The 21,762-nt window shown below is 42.5% G+C and overlaps 1 protein-coding gene across 6 annotated transcripts in view; it reads left to right on the top strand.

The window, feature by feature from the left end:
* Positions 1-21,762, top strand: part of RNF220 (ring finger protein 220) — a 350,539-nt gene that overhangs the window by 55,436 nt on the left and 273,341 nt on the right. The window contains exon 1 of one of the 6 annotated variants that reach the window (XM_077334016.1): positions 6,875-6,945. The exons of the other annotated variants lie outside the window; for them this stretch is intronic. The gene's annotated coding sequence lies outside the window, so the exon portion shown is untranslated. Of the gene's footprint in view, positions 1-6,874; positions 6,946-21,762 lie in introns of those variants that run through there. 6 annotated transcript variants of the gene reach the window in all.

The raw sequence follows: 21,762 nt of genomic DNA, 5'->3' as shown, positions 1-21,762 counted from the left end.
ACTCCAGAAGATAGAGACAGAGTTCAACGAGATCTGAACAGAATGGAAAAATGGGCAAATGAGAACAAGATGCAATTTAATAAAGATAAGTGTAAAGTTCTGCATCTGGGTCAGAAAAATGAAAAGCATGCCTACTGGATGGAGGATACGCTTCTATGTAACACTGTGTGTGAACGAGACCTTGGGGTACTTGTGGATTGTAAACTATGAGCAGGCAGTGTGATGCAGCAGTAAAAAAGGCGAATGCCATTTTTGGCCTGTATCAACAGGGGCATCATATCAAAATCACAAGATGTCATAGTCCCATTGTATATGGCACTGGTCACTGGTGTGCAGTTCTGGAGGCCTCACTTCAAGAAGGACGTAGATAAAATTTGAAAGGGTACAGAGGAAAGCGACGAGGATGATCTGGGGCCAAGGGACCAAGCCCTATGAAGATAGGTTGAGGGACTTGGGAATGTTCAGCCTGGAGAAAAGGAGGCTGAGAGGGGACATGATAGCCCTCTTTAAGTATTTGAAAGGTTGCCATTTGGAGGAGGGCAGGATGCTGTTCCTGTTAGCTGCAGAGGAAAGGACACGCAGTAATGGGTTTAAACTACAAGTACAACGATATAGGCTAGATATCAGGAAAAGAATTTTCACAGTCAGAGTAGTTCAGCAGTGGAATAGGCTGCCTAAGGAGGTGGTGAGTTCCCCCTCACTGGCAGTCTTCAAGCAAAGGTTAGATACACACTTTTTTTGGATGCTTTAGGATGCTTTGGGCTGATCCTGCGTTGAGCAGGGGGTTGGATTAAATGGCCTGTATGGTCCCTTCCAACTCTATGATTCTATGATTCTATGCATGACTTGATACTGAGGTATTCTTGTGTTATTTCAAAACAACAGAAAATTTTCTATTCCACTTTTGAGCAAGATAACTTTGGCTTCGAACCTCATCATTCACTCTTTCTCCTAGTTAGTGCCTAAAGAGGAGCTTTGGAATTTGATCCTCCTCTCCTCGGCATGTTGCAAGATTATGAAGTGGGCTCTGGGACAACAGAGCTGGTTTAAATGAGTGGGGGAGTGAGGAGAATTGTGTCTGCATCGTTTTGAAGAAGAAAGTAAGCAACATTTACAATTGGAAAGTCGCATCTCAGTCTGTTTGGTTGCTTTTACCTTACACATTTCTGAAATGTGTAAACAGTGTATACATTATTTGTGTGCATTGTCAGTGCAAATTTACTACTCTGGTCTTTAATTTTTTTCATAAAGGATAAAGAAAAATGAATTTATGTGAAAGTACTGCAGTTCTTTTCTTTCACTGACAAGAAACTTCACAATAATAAACAACAAATATCGGAAGAACTGCAGTACCTTGTATGCATGCAAGCTGAGAAAAGAAAGTATAAATGTTGCACAAGGTGCCATTTTCCAGTTCTGGCAGTGTTTTATGTCAATGAATGTATATATGTAAAATAATATATACATAATTATACTCATTAAAATATAATGTACAAATGAATATTATACATCAGGATTTTAGTGTAATGTGTTTCTCTGTGTCTTATACATAACCTCCATTATGATGATTTGTCTTTATATTTCTCAATAGTCTTGGCCAAAATTATTTTCACTTTCTATTTTCTGGAATGGAATATCCAGTTATAGTCTTTATAAGATATATGAGTGTCGCATAAAGTGAAGGAAACTCCCCCCCCCCCGCCATGTTTCTGGAGTTAAGGAATTAGGCTGCTCAACCTTTAAAATAAAACTCTCCTTGTGGCTCCCCCCTCCCATTTGCTACCATCACGGTGGTACCCTCCTTACTGTGTTTTAATTCCAGTCTCTAATCTCAGTGCTTCTGTGATAAATTAATTGTAATGATAGAGGCCACAGTTACGAGGGTTGCTCCGCTTGCTTGTAATCTGAGCGACAGGTTTAGGGCCTGCTTTATTTAAGATGCAAGGGTAATTACATGGGAGTTCGCATATGCAGGCAGAGAGATATGATTCATTCTCCCAGCGACAGCCATGACACAGCTGTTTGTCGGATAAAATAGAGGAGCCGTGTTGTTACAAAATGTTCTCCTTATTATACCTCATTAAAAACAAGGCTGTGATAAGTCAGGCCTGGCAATGAATAAAACGTATTGCCCCCTGTAAATGCTGATAGGAAGGATGGGGCTCATCCAAGCAGTATTGGGTCATTTATTTATTTCTGAGACATTCCCTTGACTTTTTCCCTCTTCTCTTCCTGTACCTCAGCATTGTGTACTTGCTGTCTGAACCCCCCCCCCCCCGCTCAAAAAAAGATTCCCCACCCCCTTTCTGATTCATTTTTTCCCTTCTGAACTCTGTGTTTCCCTGCTTTTTCCAAGTGTTAACAGAGAACAGAGAAAGCAACCAGAAGCAATTAGCAAAGATGTTTGCGAAGAACAAAAGAAAGAATTTGTTCTTTTCAGCCCAACACAAGTTGTCCCTCTTCACCTTTATCAAAAGCAACAGACAGCTAGAAAGGTAAAGATCATTATGGGGCCTGACTCCTTCAAAGGCGGATTGAACAAGAAAAAGGCCCTTCTTGTCAGGCAAGAGAAAATATCCTCCTTCCTTCCCTTCCCCGCTTCTGCTTCCTTTCTTGTTTTATATTTTTAATAGCCTTAAAGTTTAAAGTGGTGTGGGTTTTTCTCTCTCTGTTCTTTCCTATCCTGAAAGACAACAAAAAAGTTGAAACAATAAAAAAGGCAATGGGGAAAAAAGCAAGTGACTTCTGAGAATGGCATCAGGGTGAGCTGTCGAGAAGAGTCCTCTCTGAACTGGCTGCCTGGAACAGCTGCATAAATCCTGCGTCTGCAAGAGTGCCTGGGCGCTGGTGTTCAAAGAACGGCTTTGGCTGGTGTGCCTGGGCTTCTTTTCTTCGCATGTGTGCTTTAAAGTGTCATGCTCTGCTGGGCTGCTGGGGATTTGGATTAATTATTAATTTCTTTGTCACTTTTCTGGCCTAAGGGTGCTTTTAGACTTGATTTTATGGAGGGAAGAAATTGAATAGGTGATGATTAAAATCCTCTTCCTCTAACTCATGTACTGAAACCACCACCCAGAAAGTGAGAATGAAATTCTGATTTTGCACTGAGTACAGTTGAAGCTTGCTCTTTGCTTTTTCACCGAACTAGAAAGCTTTGAAATTGTTAGATGAGAGGTGTAGTTTGTGCTCTAGAAAACTGGGAAGGGAGCAATTTGTCCATTGATTATTCCTAGATTAATTGAAATAATCTCATGTACTTAACTGTATAGTTAATTGCTACTACTTCTGAAACAAGGAGGAAATAGATTGTCACAGAAATGAGTAATAGTTTACTATACCCTATGATTTTTAAAAGAAAATAAAAGTCTGCTGGATCATACCAAAGGTCTATTGAGTGTAGTTACACTTGGTCACCTTCTGGTTTGACACATGCTGATTGTCATTAGGAATAAGATTGTTCATTGGGCTGTTCAGATCTGCCTGAGTAAATTTGAAAGTGTTTGCCTTAGACTATTTCTTGCATGTTCTGTGTACCTCCATTTCTTTGCTGCTGCCTTCAGTTTTTAAAGAAACAGAGTTAAAAGAAATAATTGAGATTTTTTAGTTGAGACTTACTACTAAGATAACTCTGTGTACCTTTGGTGTTCGCTCCTGAACCTAGGTAATCTTCTAGTTCTTGAAATCACTTCATTAATAGATGATATTGACCGCACAGGCATAATAGACATATCTAGTGTTGGTGATTTTATGGATATATTCAACCCCGTTCTATGCATATTATTCTTATCAGCTCACCACAGCAGAGAAAAATTATACTATTTGGGAATGTAAGTTACTGGTTATCAAGGCTGCATTTAAAGTATGCCAACATTATTTGGAAAGAGCCCATTTGGAGGGAGTACTGGTGAGCACAGATCATTGGAACACCTGCAGACAGCCAGGCAATTATATCAGAGAGAGTTCTGCTGGTGGTGGTCCCTAGCAGTAGTCATGCCAGGGCGCTGCAGGTCCATCCCAGTCAGTGGTGAGGCTATGTCTACTGGCGAGTGAGCTGGTGAGGCATGCAGCTGGCTTTTGAGGCTGGATGCTTTTGGGGCCTGCCCTGGCCCAATCAGGATGCTCATAGCTTTGCTGTGCACATCCTGATAGGCCTGCGAAGCATGTCCAGCCGGAAACAGAGTCCAGACACGCTTTGCCCAGGAGGGCTCTGTGCAAATATTAAGAGCCATCAAGTGGTAAGGATTGGGGGGAAATCAACTTCAAGACTTAGGGTTGTGCGATTAAGCATCTGAAGCGGCCATTCCAGGCCGAAGCAGCCAGCGTCATGGCTCGGGGGGGGGGGGGGGAGGTGATGCACAGGTGGTGGTGCGTAACCCGGAGCCTGCACACAGGCACAGAGTTCTGCACTTGCGTGTGTGCACCAACTGGCACATCAGCGCCACCCCTCCCCGATGTGCCACGGCGCTGGCTGCTTCAGCCTGGAATGGCCGCTTTGGACACTGAAGCGCACAACCCTCTTGAAGTTGTTGTGGTTTTTTTGGTCCTGGCCTCAACCTGGCGGAATGAGCTCCTGGAAGAGCTGAGAAGCTTGCTTGAAGCTTGCTTGATTCCACAGGGCCTGTAGGATGAAGCTCTTTTGCCAGGTCTTTGGGGCCCCCTCCACACTGAACATCCACCTCTATTAGGATCGTCAGCACCTCTGAATATTTTGGCCCCCTGAGGCACTGGGGGAAAGAGGGGAGTAGTACTTTGGTCTCATCACTAGATTTGGTTATTGGTCTTATATGTCATTGGGGTTTTTAACATTTTTATTGTAACCTGCTGCAAGATGCTGTTTAATAGTGGTGGGTAATAAATACAGGTAATAAATAAACAAACAAATAAAATTCTGTAAACTGTTGCAAGAAATTTGAGAGCGGCGGTATATAAATATAAAAATAAATAGATAAATAAAAGAATTCGCTCTATGTAGGTCTACCCTTGACCTTGCCCTGGAAACTGCAGCTGGTACAAAATGCAGCTGCAAGGTCCTCACTAGGACACACTGGAGGACACATATTCAACTAGTACTCTAGCAGCTGCATTGATTGCCAGTTGAATTCCGGATCAAATTCAATGTTGGTTCTAATCTTCAAGGCCTAAGGGACTGTCTCTCCCAATATACTTCCAGATGAACTCTAAAATATGCAAATGTGAATATGCTGATGGTCCCTGGCTATAAAGTGTGATTGGCCTCAACCAGGGTTAGGGCCTTTTTGGCTCTGGCCCCAGTTTGGTGGAATATGTTGCCAGTAGAGACACCAAACCACAGGACCTGTCTTATTGTGGGTGAATTTCAGCTGATTTTGCTCGATCCAGACCATCACCTCTTCCAGGCATCCTGCAAAAATTTCCAGGATGGAGTTGGGGCAGCTGTCCATCAAGAGAAATCACTGGTTGTCATCAGCATAGACACCTCAGCTGAAAACTCCGCACCAGCTGGGCCAGAGGGCAGACAAAGGTGTTGAAAAACGAGAGGGAGAGAACCGCACCTTGTTGAACCCTAGTGTTTATTATGCAGTTGGGATCCCAGATGCTAGATACTTATTCACTTTCTTAGCTGAGTGTAACTTCTTTCTGAAAAAGGACTAAGAACTCCTTTGGAGCTGGAGGAACTAAGGTTGCATTCCTCAAAGAACTCTGCTGGGTGCAAGCCTCCTTTAAAAAGTGGAACTTAAACCTAAACAGGCTTTCTTAGGATTACTCTCTAAGAAACGTCTAAGCCAGTATGGTTCTTTGTTTAATGTAGAAAACCCAGTGTTCTCTGACTGACAGTGGCTCTTCCAGATCACAGTACATAATCGTTCTGGTCCTGATACCTGAGAGCCTTATATTAGAAATAAGCTTTGAATTTGAAGTTCTCTTCAAATCTCTGCAAATCACATGTTTTATAAGTGAGCTTCTTTCTTGGCCCTTTACATTAATTTTGGTAGGAGTAACACTCTGGCCTTAAACCGACATCAACCTCAAACTGTTTAAACTATAGTCTCAGAATTAGGAGATGGAGAGCATCTTGTATTAAAGCATTCCAGAGGCATAATCATATTTGTGTGTTGCATCAAAATAAAACAGGAGTCCACTGGCACTAAAAAGACATATCAACTGTATTCCACTATAAGCTTTAGAGTTTACACTGCTATTTCAGGCCAGAATCCTTGAAAGTCATCTAAGGTGAGTTTCATGGGATTGTAAGAAGTACTACAGCAAGATTCCTTGGAAGATTATGTGGCACATGGCACTGCTAAATAGCCAGACAAAACATCAGAGGCTGTGGGTTGGTCCTAACTGATTTACAGTCTAAGATGTGTATTAGAAGCCAGCAAAGCAAGTTTCAGCATGTGAAGTGGGTCATCTGAAATACCTCAGTCAAAAGTTGAGTGTGACAGCACTTCAGAATGGCATCTGGAGAAGTGGGCTGGATCTAGTGCTGTATTTCTTTCGATGCAAGGACCCACAGATCATGACTTTTCATGGCTCCTTCCCTCCTGCAGCAGCTCACACTGCCTTGCATTTCAGACTGTTGTGTGTGTGTGTGTGTGGGAGAGCCAAGAAAGCCATGTTCCTGAGGCAGAAGTCCTTGCATGCACAGAAACTGGATCCACCCAAGTGTTGGTTTCTCTGGAGTCCTTTAAACAAGTCAGAGTAAAACTGATTGAGATAAATGCCTGTGAGTAAACTCTGGTGGTTGTACAACTGCCTCCAGTCATTGACCTTATAGATTGTATAACTTTATGTAATGAAAGGCAGAGAGTTAGGAGCAAGTCAAGAAGTCAAGTGAGCTAGGAATGTGTGTGTGAGTGTGCGCATGCATGCATGCCTCTGTCTGATCAGTCCTATCTCATGGAGCTGACTTCAGAATAGCCAGAGGTCACCAAATGGTGTTTGTCTCAAAGGTTTAAAAAGCAGGTGAGTAAATCTTGTGGCTAGCTTTGTGAACGCAGGGCTCTTTTGTATTGGATACAAAAGTCTCCAGCTCTTTTATTTTTGGTATGAGTGTGTGTGTCTTCTAATTTGTTGGATCCCCAGTATTAGTGGCAGGGGGGCCAGGAGAGGGGACAATAGGCTTTGTCAGGACTGGTTTTCCCTCTTACACAGCCTCAGTCTAGGGAGTGGGGTTTTGGAAGTCAAGAAGGCTTTGTCCTGAGAGTTTTATACACTCTCTTTTTGTGGTAGGGAGGGGTTAGTGGAGCTCCTGAATTTCAATCAGTTTGAGCTTTTGAAAAAGTTAGGGGTTTTGTTTGAGAGGGGAAAAGAGGAGGTAACTTTTTAATGTGTGCTGGTGTCTGAATGTTCTTTTCTCAGTTGTTTTTCCATTTTGATCCACAGGTTTGGAGTAGTACAGAAAAAGTAGAGTAGAGAAGAGAAGAGTAGAGTAAATTACCAGGTAGTGGTGGAGTGTGGCTGTTGTGGGCAGCTGCATTGTGGTTGCTTTTCAGAACAGGGTGGCAGATGCTGCTGACATATAGAAACCATTCCATGTGGAGCATTGACTTCTTTGAATGGACCTCTTCTCAGTCCAACCAAACAGCATATTCCCTCCCCTTTCTCTCACTAGTGTCAGATTTTACCTGCACGCATAAAAAAAAGACTAAAACCATGCTGCCCTGGATATCTGCTGCTTCGCCATTTCTTAAAATTCAAACAATTATAATGCACAGCTGCCTGCTTTAGAGTGCTTCCCAGTTTTATTGCTGGGGGATGGCAAGCAGACATGTAGATGTTCAGAAATCAGGTTTGTTCTCTTTGCTGATAAATTATGGATATATTTTTGGGTGTATATCCTATTATCGCTATATTTGTGGTCTTTGTCATTGTGTACTTTAGTACGGGTATGTGTGTGCATCTTTCCATGAGAGTCAGCAAGCATGTGCATTCACTCTTCATCTGCAGTTGGCAGAGGCCCTCTAATATGGATACATGAACCCCTCTCACTTCATGGTCTTGTTTGTGCTTGGTCGAGTTCTCCTTGACTCAACTTATGTGATAATGGAGTTGCTTGATGAGGGAGTGGAGTCCAGTGCATGGGGGGGGGGGTTTAAATATATCAGGTGAGTGGTTATTGGGCACTGTTCTACTTGTATTTTCAACCCAACTTCTTTGATTCTGAACCCTTACTAAATGAAAAGTGGCCAAAATTGCACTGGACAGTCAAAAAAAGTGGAGGTGATACAGAATATTGGACCGTACATTTAAAGTTTACCTCATAGTATTCTGAACGGTTTGGCTGGGGGGGGGGGTCATTCAAAGATTATCCTGCCCATTCCACCAGTACCAAAAGAGTGTTGCTCAACTTTTATAGCCCCCTGAGATGTTTTGATTATGTATGAAAAATATAGCACCTTCCTGAAAAATTGGTTCCACTGTCAAAAATTATTAGAATATCTACTATTTAAGATAAACTTTCGTGCATCTTAAATTTGTATAATTTTGTTTGTTTTTTCTCACTGAGAAAAGCTATCAGTAACAGTCAGAATTTATATAACCCCCTTTCAGCAGCTTATAAATTCTCACTCTTTTTCTAACTACTCTCTGCGTCTTGTCTGAACCTTCCTACGTTTTCTCATCTGTAGGGTTAAAGACAGGATCTTTTGGACACCGTGGGCTTTGTCTACCAAGGACCCTTTCCTGAGGAGTGCAGACTATGGGCACATGCCAACATTCTGAATCCCCCCCCCCCCATTTGCCTTACTTTCCTGTCTACAGACCAGCTTGTCATACCCATGGTGCTTTCTGAACCTTTTTGTGTGGAAACTGTTCTGTAGTTTTCTCCATTTTTATTTGCATGGGCCTTCCAGAACATTATTTAGATATTACTTTTGTTTTGAAAATGTATATCCTGGCTATTTAGCCTGGAATCCTACTAGGCAGCTGCACCTCTACAGCACTGCCACATGTATATTATTTTTAAAAGCCACGCCAGTGTTCTGTCTCTACTCAGAGGCTGTGTGCAGATGGCCCGGAATCTCCCATTGTGTCTATGCTTGACTGTACCATTCAGCTGCCTGAGAAGTTATCTTCCTTTGTTTTGGGTAGAGTTGTTTAAAATGAAAGCAGTTTCAAAGGCATCTTTCTGCTGTGCTTCCTTGCAGTTGTACTTGCCCTGCATAAGATGTTTTTTTAATCCCCCAGTCATAGAGCATTGTTGCATTTTTTTTCTAGATTGTTAAACCTCCCAGTTTGCATTTTATGAAATTAGCCTACAGAATCTTGAGTCCCATGTCAAATCTGCAGTAACCAGTGGCTATCTGGTGTAATTGTTGATGCACAGACCATGCTACTAGCTTCATTGGGCCTTTTCCAGAACTTTTAACTTGTTCCTGCTTTCTGAACAACAACTGACCTTATGGCCTCTGCTGCCACTGTTAAACAGCAGAGATTTCTTCTGCTTATACATCAAATAGTTTATGGCTATTTGGGAAAAATAATTATAGTCATAGTTTGGGTGTGTAATGTGCCATCAAGTCACAGCAGACGTATTATGACCCTGGAGGGTTTTCAAGGCAAGGGATGAACAACGGTAGTTTCTTATAGCTTGCCTCTGTGCAGTGGCTGGATTTCTTGGTGGTCTATCATCCAAGTACTAATCAGGACTGACCCTACTTAGCTTCTGAGATCAGGCTAGCCTGGCCATCCAGATCACGCTGGTTGCAGATTTTGATGGGAGAGGCCATTGAGTCTCACAGGTGGTCAGTGCAGTCTGTAACAATGTCAGAGTGCCGAATAAACCTTGATGTGACTTATGCAGACTATCTCGGAACTCCAGTTGCCATTTCTTGAAGATTCCAGGGAGAGTTTGCACATTGTGCTAAAAGCCAAAGTAGAGGGAAAGCTTCCAGACATGAAATGTACAGAGTAGGTTTGGTACTCCTGCAGTGGCCTAATGAGTTTTTGTGAGTGTGTGTCTTTTGTTTATTCCAGAGCTCTATACAGAGGGAACTGTGGTATCTTGGGAGAGTGCCAGGCACAGTAATTTATGGTGGCCTAGGGTGGGCTTTAACAGGCTGGACTAGTCTGTGATTTTTCTTCTTTGACTCATACTTGATTGAATGATTGATTGAATGATTAACTGGTGTCATTCAAAGAAGAAGTGGAAACATCAATTTTTCCAGTAGATACAAGCCTTCCTCTCTTCTGTACCAGCAATAAACTTGTGTTTTTAAAAATTTTACCATGAGTGATGCACTGTGGGATTGCAACACCTGTGCTTACTTTCACAAATTAACTCTGATCTAATTTTGTTCTCCTTTTAATTAAGGCTCAGCTTAACAACTAGCTGTTAAGGGTAGCACTTAGTTCAAAGTCATGCCTGCTTTATTGTGTTGTAAACTTATATGCAACATGCCCATTTGGATGCTTCTTTTTTTACAAACCTGATTAAATTGTTACCTTTGTCTGCCTTTTTAGAAACTTAGTCATAACACAGTTTTAAAGTGAACAACCAACAAGCCAGAATGGCTACTAGCAAAACATTAAAGCCATTTAGTAGTCTCTATGAGACTTTCCTAATTTATGATTGACTCCTTGGCATTGATGGTTGCCTGCTGTGCCCAGCAGAAAGCAGAACTGGCCTCATGGGCCTCTTTTCTAGCCGCGCTGAAAGTAATGAACAGCAGAATTAAAGTTGGACCGCCTTTATCTTTGTTCCTTATTTCTTCTTTTGTGGCTTCCAGTCGAACCTGATCCTTGCCTGCTGGAACCCTGTCCCTCTATCTCTGCATTCTGTTAACTTTATGGATGCAGCACAGGTTAAGCCAATGCCAAGGGATTCTCCTGCACACCCTTGTTTGCCTTGCTCTGTTGCCGACAGCTTTTTTCATTATTTATTTAATGTCTTGTACCGTAAATAATGGTGACTTTATGGTTATTAGGAGCGGGTTAAGGTACATGCGGGCAGCACCAGGCTGCCTTCAAAAGGAACAGCGCCGGCATAAAATGTTGCGATAATTGCTTTACTGCTGAGTGCTTGGTCTTTATTTTGTGTCCGATTTGTCTCTTAAGCCAGCGTAACATTCTCTCCGCTGCAGGAGAATGCCGAGAGCAAATTGAAGGTCTGAGCGTGAACAATGCAACATGGTGCACTGCTGGGTTTTTCTTTTCTCTTTCTTCATTCCTCTCCCGACCACCCCAGTCCCCCTCCCCTTTTAGCTCTCAGCCCTTCTGCAATTATCACTCCTCCTCAACCCTTCTACACCATCTGAACTTCAGAGCTACCAGTGGCCTGTCCAGCCTGACACTCAGTCCCCAAGAATGATCAATAATGGATGCTTCCAAGAACATTTACTGGGCACTACAGAGGGGCTGTTAACTAATCCATCCCTTGAGTAATCCTCATTTCTAGTGATCAGATCTTTAAAGGCTACTTGAGCTTGAGGTTGAATCCCCACATACACATTGGCTGATGGCTGCCAGTGGACCACTGATGCTTCTGTTTGTACCTTTTCCACTGTGATGGGGAACAAAGATAAAATATCCCACTTCATTGAATCAGGTGATGGAGGTGGTGGCAGCCTATGCAAAGCAAAGAAAGGGATAAATAACTGCTCTAGAGCCTGACAAGGCTCTCAGTCCCTGGCCTAAGTGGCAACTCCGCGCTTGCATTTCAAGGCACAAGGGGCATGATGTGCAGTGAAAATGTTGGCCTCTTTTGAATGTTCAGGAAAGTTGAAATCAACCTGTCTGCTTTCCTTTTTGAATAACTAATGCTGCAATAGTTGGAACTCTTCATAAAATCCACCGAAGAGAAGTTTAACAGTGTTTAATCATGAATTCAGAAAGGCACTTGGGTGAAAATGGTCCTGCTTTATTTCTTCAACATGTCAATTTCTTAGTTTAGATTATAGTGGTTTAAACAACAACCTTATGAAAGCAGTCAAGCTGGCAGGCCTCTCTTGTTAAAGCTTGGCAATGCACTTGAGAGTAGACCATAAGTCTGTTTGTACTAGTGTAGACTAGCATTTGTACTCAAGGTTTTTTGTATGTGGTTCTGGGTTAGGCATTTGCAAATGGCTTGTCGGTTGTGTTTTATTGCCTTGGTCTGAGAACTCACCTTGTAGAAGGCGAATCATATAAGAAACCATCCTTTAAACATATGTAGGGTTTATCACTCTATGCCTCATTCTTTTTTCCTGTCCTGCGACCAGAACCTGCAAAACCTATTTTTTTTAAAATGTTTTTAAAATGTTTTTGAACCATTTGAACTTTTCAGAATGTTTTTAAAATGTTTTTAAAATGTTTTTGAACCATTTGAACTTTTCAGAAGCTCAAATACCATAATTTCTGAGTGACATAATATTAGCAATGCAATGAGGATGTATATTTGACATGGCAGAGGGCAATTTATTAATGCCAGGCCATTTGGAAAGGCAACTATGAACTTCAGATAGTTTCTCTGCTCTCTCTGTCCTATTTATCTTTGTCCTGAGCTTTCAGGGATTCCATGCGGGAAAGAATCATGGTGTGTGTATGTGTGTGTGTGATTAAGATCCTTGCGTATCAATCCGGCACCAGACTTGTTGGGCATGAGCTTGTGGCAGATGAATACCATGCCAAGAAGAAATGAACAAAGAAGTTATGGAAGAGTTTTTGGGTACAGAAATTTTGAAAACAAGAGAACAAAGCATGTCACTTTTTAACACCTATGGGTGCTAATCTAATTAGCAATCCCTCAGCAAGTAGAAGGAAGAGCTTCCATCCCCCCCCCACTCTGCAATCAGAAATTGTTAACTTTCTTGGTTGGCAAGTGTTAATTGTAATGTTGGTGAGGAATAACGAATTGTTTGAAATCAGATCCCAGGATCAATCAGTTTCATCAACATACTGTTAGTTCCTAATAATAAATAGAAGATTCAAGTGGAAGTATGAATGGGAACAGCCAGAAAGGATTTCTGGTGATTATTGAATGACTTTAATTCCTATCTCTCTCTCTCTCGTATATGGTGGCTTATTGGGGTAATCCAGTTAAAGAGGATACTCATTCTCTTTTATTGGGAAATGTGAATAGCAAAGAGGCTAAGAGAGAGAAAGCAGGGAATGAAGAACCATTCCTAAGGCTAGGGTATCCTTGAGAGAGAGTCTTTTTCAATAAATAAATAAATGAATAAAAGAAGGAAAGAAGGAAGCTTCCTGACTCCATTATGGCCCTGTAACTGGCCACCAAAGTCAGCAGCAAAATGACCAGCGCTGCAGCCTCTTCAGGCTTAATGTGTCCTGTTTTCTGACCCTGAAACATTCTCTTTATGAAAGGATCAAGTTGGGAGCATTGTCCCAGCGCCTTGAAAAGAGCGGCACAGAATGTGCTTTTGTGTTAACTTGCCTCCCCCCTTTTTCTGAGCTACTGCCTGCTGTGCTTCCCCCTCCCATTTTAAAAGGCGACTGGGCGGAGTGGGGAGAGAGAGGCTGGGATGGACAGTGATACAGACAGAGACTGTCTTGATGAACCATCTGTGCTGGGGTGTACTCCAGTGGAGCTGAAAAATTAAACAGCATTTTCAATTAACTTTCTGTCCCTCTCTTTCTCTAGTGCTTTTCTTCCTCCTTCATCTTGGTTCTGTGTGGAAGGGTTTTAATATTTTTAACCCATTAAAATCTGTATCTGGAGTGGGAGGGGGCTTGCAGTTAGAACTGGCTCATTGAGAAAAAAACTCATGAACTGCCAGGCCGTGTCTGACAGTTGTAGTCCATTAGGCACAATCTCTGAATGGATACCGAATCACCCAGTCTCTATAAGTCTATAAAGTGGATATTTATAGGTTATAACTACTCTATATTAGTGTGAGGCTCATACTCTGAAGTTTTAATTGTTTGGGCAAGAGGTTCAGTTATCTTGATCTGGTACACATGGGGCGTTCTATGACTGTCAAAAGCTTGTTCCACTCCATTGTTCTTCCTTATTCAAGCACTAGGTTATCTTGTATATAAACCAAAAAGCAGTCTTGCACTCCTTTGGAACTTGTTGCCGCATTTGGAAGTTTTCTGACTCCCATTTGTAGACCTGTTACTCAAGTAATATGGACAAATGGGAGTGGAGCCAGGAGTCCATTAGAATTAGGTGAGGTGTATAGTGAGGGTTAATTTGCTCCTCATTATTGAGGTGTGAACAACCAAAGATTAAGTATCAGTTGCCCCTGAGTGGCTATGTTCACACTTCTGCTAATGAGCTGCCATGCAAGCAGCATCTCTTATGGAGATGTGGTGGAGTTGTAGTAGCAGCAGAATAAGCACAGCTGATCACATTGCCGTCAGCACCAGAACTGACCTGGCCCAATACTGGAGCAGCAATTGTACTAGTTCTCCCTCAGCCTCTGGTGTTGCCATAACATGGACTGCACTGACAACAATGACCGGCCTGGGGATTTTCAGAGTGGCCCAGGGTGAGTTGCATTGGCCCAGTGCCCTTCAGGATTTCTGAACATCAGTGGCTTTAGGAGGATTTACAAGGTGGTTGATTAGAGCAGTGTGATTCTGTTGCATGTCCATAGTGGAGAATTCCATTCCTGATGTAGTGTTGAAGATATCTTTGCAGGACTTCTCCTTGGAGCTTAAACACACTGGCAATTGTGTAACTGTATTGAGACTGTGACTATTCCTTACGAAGTACTACTCATCTTGCCTCTTTGGTTAGTAGCTATTCACTTTGACACTTTGATGTCCATCTTATATTCTTGGAGCAGGAGATAACAAGGTCTCCTCCACAGCTTCTGAGATTTTGTCCTTTGTCAAAGTAGGTTTCCAGTCCTGCTACTATGTTAGAGCAGAGCAAATGGATGTTCAACTCTGATGGGCTTTGCTGCATGCATTGTTTTGTCTCATTGTGGTGCTTATTTCCTGAGCTTTGTTAGGGCCCTTGTCAGCTGAAAGTCTGTCCTCTCAACAATCGGCCCCTGTCCCAGGTCATTAATAAGTGTATTAAAGAGTATGGTGCTCAGTGGTTCTCCACAGTTAATCTTCTGACTGGACCAAAAAGTGGCCGTTCATTCCCACTCCCAGCATTTCTCTTTCTTAGGCTCTTTCTGACCCGTGACAATACTTTGCCTCCCACCCTACACTGACTTCTTTTCCTTAGTATCCTACTCGTCAAAGGCTTTTTGAAAAGTCCATATAAATTATGTTAGTTCGTTCTCCTCTAACGGTTCTTTGGGCGACAGCCTGATACAATACCAAGAGGAGAAAAACTGGGTTGATTGTCCTTTGCAGATGTTGTGCTTGTTTTGTTCGTATCCTAATTGTGATTGTCATCAGGATTTATCATTCTTAATTCTCCCAGCTATTTTACCTGGCATTCAAGGGAAGGTAGCAGTCTGCAGTTCCCAGGATTCTACCTGCTTTATTTTGAACGTGGCTTTCAAAATTGTCTCCTGCTACAGGGCAGGCCTCCCACCTCTGAATCTGGCATTCACACTGCTGCTTGGTGGAGCAGTGGGGGCAAAATTGTGGGAGAAACTGGCAAGAATTTAGGTGAGAATACTGCCTTCTTTCAGAGTGTCCACTACAAAATATTTGTGTTCTTTGTAAAAGTTCAAATATCCAAGTTTAAGTATAATATCTGTTTGGCAGCTTGGGAATCCTTGCAAAACAAAATTTGATTTTGATTTTTGAATCTATACACTTTTCTGTTTTTAATTCAGATCTGGATCTTTCCACAAACAACTTCAAACACTTTGTTTCTGAGTATGCTACAAATTTCTGTAGTTGGATGCTACAAAGGGTTTGGGGCTTGACCTATGTTAGTGAATTTTCCCGTTTCACACCATACTGGATTAAGCAAAGTTCAATTTATTTAATAAATTTTCATTATCACAAAATAATATACTCTAAACTAAACAGAAGTAAACTGTTGAGAATCAGCAGTCCTTGTGCTTTGTAATGCCATATAACCTGGATAGTCCAAAGACATTTAACATGTGATGTGGCAATCCAGATGTTCTCTCTCTCATACACACATGCACAAGTTAAAAATATAATAAATAACAGGAAAGTTTCCACCCTTCAATGGCAGTCATCATCTATCACCTGAGGCCGCTGTCTTACTGTACATACATTAAGATGGCTCTGCATTGAACTGGCAAGAGTATCTCCATTTTCTCCCATAAGGGGACTTGTAGCCTTTCATAATCTTGTTTATTTGGAAGTAATTGCTACTGTTAATGCTAATCATTTTGATAGTCTTCATCACCATTGCCCCTGTGGCTCTTTTTAAGTTTATTGTTCTAAATGGGAGAGTGGGAGAGCTAATGGCCTAGGGAAAAGTGCTGGAGCTCAGACTCTCACAATCTAGTGGCAAGAGGGAGAACAAAAGCTGTGTCCTTGGAAAGGCCAGGCTGGTGAGCTAACCATTGGAACACTATGCCTGGTTGAGTCACCAGTGTCACAATGGGGCAAGCTACAGTTACCAGGGACTGCTTCTGGCATGGCTAAGATAGGGAGCTGGAGGGGGCGTGGGGAGGGAAAGTCCTTGCTGAATTGCTTAAATGCTTTCTGTATTTAAACAAAAACAAAACGCTGGCAGGCTGGCTGGGTGGGTGGTTGGCAGGCAGAGACCTCCCCTCCCTTCCCCCATCTCTCACACCCGGGTGGGGGGCTTTCATTCTGCTAGGTCAGCCTTTCGTCAGTGGGAGCCAAAGTGTCCGTCATGTTCTGGCTTCCTTTCTCTCCATGAAAGGGTGGGCGAGACCTTTGCATTCAAAGCAGCAGTGGTTCTGGGAGGTCCCTTTCCTCTCCGGGTGTGGGGGCGGGGCAGATAGAAGGACAACAGTGACACTGATGTGCAGAAACTGATCCTATTGCCTTCAGAAGGCATGTAAGAGTTGGTTTTTCAAACCAGGCCAGTAAATGAATTCTCATTTGTCCCAGTCACTCAGTTATTTGTATTTCAAGGTATCTCCTGAACAAAGCGCTGAATTAAAGGTTGTGTATAATGAAAAGTGGACTTCCAGGGCTACACTGGAAGTGATGGATTGGGGCCTCTATCTCACGCAACTGAGGCCCCCCCCCACCACTCTAATTTTCATGGCGATTGATTCAGCCATGTAGCAAAATCCCCAAACACTTCTGATACTGCAATGGATTAAGGACAAAATGGATTCATGACTGTGGGCAACTTGGAACAGAGGATTTGTGGTGCTACTATAGAAATAGAATTATTCAAAGGGCCTTTACATATGTTACATCTATAGATGTATACCTAAGATTTTTTTAAAACGTACACCTTAAAATATAAAATATGGATGTGACAAACAGCAGTTTGAAATGTATATCATAAAGGTGAGAGCGCTGTAGTTTCCTGTTGAAAAAAACCTTGGTAGCAAACATTTTTCAGTCTAGCTGGGATTATTGGCCAGAGTATAATCTGGGTTAGTGGAAAAGAAAACCTCTGACTGTTAAGTGTCCATATTTGGACACCACAGCTAATTGGAGTTAGTATGAAAACTTCTTGTGTCTGGACAAGCCATGTGAAGGGAGGAGAGAAGGGAACACACTAACCTGATAACAAACCATGTTCCTGTCCATTGTTATGGTAAAGGTTATGGTAAAGGTTTAGGGCCCAGTTGAACATAGAAATCCTAGCGTATCTGGCTTTAGAGTGCGAAGTGGATTGTGTGGGAGCACGATATTTTTTCAAAGCACTGTACCCCATCCCTCTAGATCTTTTGTTGAATGGGCACTAAATACAGTATCATTGCCTTTTTGTTAGAGAATAACATAACCACCGTTATGTTATTACAGCAGAAACCAGAATAGAGCAAGTTTAACTAAAGGACTTTTTAATGCAGATTGATCAAGTAAGTGAGCCAAATTACACAATGGCAGTTTGTTAAGATGAGCACACTGAGACCAGATTCTTCAGTTACGTACAATGATTTCATGGCCTGCAGATTCAGGCTGGCAGACAGGAAAATTTAGGCTGAGAGATGTATATGGGAAAAACTGTTTTCACAGAATAAAAGAATCACATGACAGACCAGAGAGAATTTCTCCTGCTTTCTGCCTAAATGTCTCTGGTCTGTTAGACCAGACAGCAGAATTCCACTTCCAGGATAGACAACTTTGGTCTATCTGGCAGCCTCATAGTTAAAAATTCACCCGTTGCTTTCTCCTTTTCCCCCCTTCTCCTTTCCTTTTTTCCCCCCTCCTCTCCTTCTTTCCTTTTCAGAGTTGACAGGGGCAAAATAAAGGCACTTAAAAAAAAACAATTTTGTTCCTTCTAGGAGTGATGGAGCGAGAGTGAACAAAGATTATAGCTCTGTGTGTTGGAGACCTTCGTAATGGGGGGAGCGGCAGTGACATAATGGCAACCTAATGGCAGTAATTGCCCCTGGTTTTGACAGGGCCTATATCACGGCTCAAGGAAAAAAGAGATGTTTAAAGTAAAAATTTACACAAAATTATACGGTTTGGGGGGCGAAAACGGCTGTTTGCTTTTTTACTACTCTAGGTTGAGGTCCCCCCCCCCTCCTCTCCTTTGCTCTGAGGATGTTTCTTGGCACCATGTTTGTTGTCACTGTGGTGCATGTGTATATCTACATCTATCATGTAATAATCTAAGCAAACAATTGATCTTCCTCTGTTGTTCAGCTGGCTGGCTGCTGAGAATGGCACCAGGATGGTTAGTCCTCCCATGTGAGCACAAGAGGAGCTTTCCCTTGGGAGACAAATGGGGTACAGGCAAAGACTGCAGGGACCTGGGCAGCACTGGGGGAGTTTTGAAATGGAGAGAAACTCACCTTGGTGTTTTGTTTGTGAACCACAATAATGAGGGCAAGAGCCTTGAAATGTGTGTTTTAGGCTCTGCTCACATCAATACATTGCCGCAGTGGAGAGAGTTTTATGGCTCGTCTGTCTCAGGCAAGTTACTCATCACTGGGGTTGTACCTTTTAGGAACTCTTTCGCTCTAGGTCAGCAGAAGAAAATGTATCAGCCTTTGCCTTGGAGAGCATTCAGCTCCACTGTTTCTTACAAGTAAGAATTGTAGTGCGTTCAGCTTTTCCAACTTGCTTCCTCTTTGTGTCCCTGCAGTTCTTAGTACATGCTTGCCACTTCTCATTTTCTAAAATGTATTTTTTAAAATGTTCTTACTTAGGGATCCATAAGTGATAGGCAGCATATATACATAGCTCCACATATATATTGGTTGGGCTTTCTAATTCATTGCAGGTGTTTGGGGCAGTAAGTGAAGACATTAGGAGGTTTTCAAGGGTTAAATAGTACCTGTGTGCCATTTTCCCCCCTACCCTGATGACCCGGTAGAAATGACAAGGTGGAAGAGGCTGCTGGAATTAATTGGCTGGTGTACTGGCAGTGAGTCACCAGTAAGTGCAAGAGTGAGGAAATGTTCAAGGGTTCATTTGAAAGAGTATGTACTTTTTAGGATTATCCAAACATGTAATTAATCAGGTGAAGATACTGTGCTGGCCAATCATCTTTGAATGCTTCTTTCCCTGTCATGATGCAGTGGAATGGGACAAGGCTTTTCTGTTCCACTGCTAAAAACATGGTTCCCATTAAAGGGAGTGAAGGGGAAGAGTGAGGGCAGTAGACCAAGAGGTTGACTTGCTAAATGCAACTCAGAAGCACTAGTGCGATGTACTGCCAGTGTTCAAGGAGAGAGTCCTAGATTCAAATCCACTGTCAGCCCTGAAGCTAATTGGTGACTTTAGGCCAGGAATTAGCTCTTCACAAGTTTGTCATGAGGGATAAAGAGAAAGAGGGCCATGGTGATTTTCTTGGAGGAAAGGCTAAAGAGTGAGATAAACACATGCCATATGGTTTCGGACTCGATTTTTAATTACAGATGTCCTTCCTCGTGAGCCTAACCTTTACTTTTCTGTTGGGAAATAAGACTGACATCAAATACATGTAACCATCTTTTGGGAGACTGCATGATCTACTGATTGGGTCCCTGTAATCCCTTCTGAAGTAGTTGCATGCAGAGGAACTGGGTCATGCATACCTGAAAAGCAGGGATCACAGGAATGTAGCTAAACTTAGCCACCATTTGAAAGCCTGTCCATTTTTGAAAAGTTTAGAAGGAAAAGCATGTTGTCATGCATAGAAATGTAATTTCCACTCTAGTCTACACTTGTTAGGGCTAGATACTATCGAACACGCACTTACTAGAAGACTCGTGTTTGAATAGTTGCCAAATGTGCACCTGACTGGCCGAATGTGAGTGTGTGGAACTCATTTGCCATCCCCGCTCAAAGGACTGCGTGACAGCAGGAGACACAGAGGGGAAAGAAACATCTGTTCAAAACCAAACACGGCCTCCTGCTAAATGGGCTAGAACGCTCCTGCTAGCGGGGTCCAGGGTGGGAAAGTGAGCCAGTGCTGGGAATGTTTTGTCTGGAGGAATTGGGGTAGGAGGTGTATGTCCGTGGGGTGGAGGTTCCCCCTGCATCCTGTGAGCTGGACACATCTGGGGAAGTCATCTGGTCCACGTTGATGGGTCCCTCAGCTCGCCTGGCTTTAATGATTCGTGATGCCGCCAGAAGTGGCCTTGTAATGGCCATTCCATGCTTGGAAAAGGAAGGGACGTGAAGGCAGCCTTGTTCAAATTTTCTCATTTCCATTAGAACCTGGTCCTATGTCTACCTTCAACTGGGCAACATCAATATACATACCAAAGAAGTCTGTATTTTGGAGAAGATTTAAGTGTCTACTAACAAATGCAAGAGATTTTGGGCCCATTTGTATTATGTTTGCTCAGGTTTGAAACATCATATTAAATAACATTCAATATTCTAAGGAGATTTTTGATTAGGCTTAGTGGGTGATTTTAGATTAGGTATGCTTGGCCAATTGTATCCCAGTGAAAGTTTATTTTAATAGGTTATCTTGCCTGTGAGTAGGCTGTAGGATGCCAGTAGAGTGACCATCAGTCAATAGCCTTGACTGTGTTGTCTGCATCACAGAATTTCTACTTTCACAAATGTTGTGTCATCTAGTCTGACTGTAGTTGGACTTACCAGGTGTAGACAGAGACAGGGGCCCATTAGATGCTTATGGTCAACCCCTCAAATTCCGAGGTCAATGCATGACATTATGCAAGTCTCTCTTGTACGGGCTGGAAAACTCCCATGTAGATTCTTTTGGCTGTTGAATATCTGCAGGCAGAAAGAAGAACTGTCTTGATTTATAGGAATGCATAGCTGTGACTGAATAGCCACACTAGACCTGAGGCTGAAAACTTGTGTTTGATCTCTTGCTCCTTGTTAAGAAAGCCTAATGTGGCTGTTCAAAACCAAACACGGCCTTTCTGGGTGCTCTTCTGCGAGTGCAACTAGCTTTAGCTGCCAACTTTTGCTTCTTATTGTCTGTTACTTGTAAGCTCAAAGGATTCTTCTCTTTATATTTATTTCCCCCGTTGTACAATCCTAAGAAGAAGTAAGCCCTTCTAGATCTGCTTGCTTTTGTTTTCATTTCCCTGTTTTTATGGAGTATCTAGTGGCCTACACCATTTAACATGGGTGGGAAATTCAGATGGTGGCAAGATAGGTTGCATAACCAATATAATGTGACTTTGCTCAGTAGCTGATGAGTGCTTTGCTTGAGAAGGATAACCAGCTAGTGTGACCACTAGATAAAATGCCATCACTTGAGTCCAGAAACATTTGTGGCCCAGTCATTCCCCATGATCTCAGGACTGTTGGGCCTCTTTGACTTTGCACCTGTTTCTGGCTTCATTGTTCCAAGGAGGGCTCTGGCTGTGCAGAGGCCCAGTGTAATTG

This window comes from Paroedura picta, chromosome 4 (assembly GCF_049243985.1).
Source record: "Paroedura picta isolate Pp20150507F chromosome 4, Ppicta_v3.0, whole genome shotgun sequence".
In the NCBI taxonomy this organism is placed as follows: Eukaryota; Metazoa; Chordata; class Lepidosauria; order Squamata; family Gekkonidae; genus Paroedura; species Paroedura picta.
The sequence above is the reverse complement of the archived record's forward strand: the minus strand, read 5'-3'. Positions and strand labels throughout refer to the sequence as shown.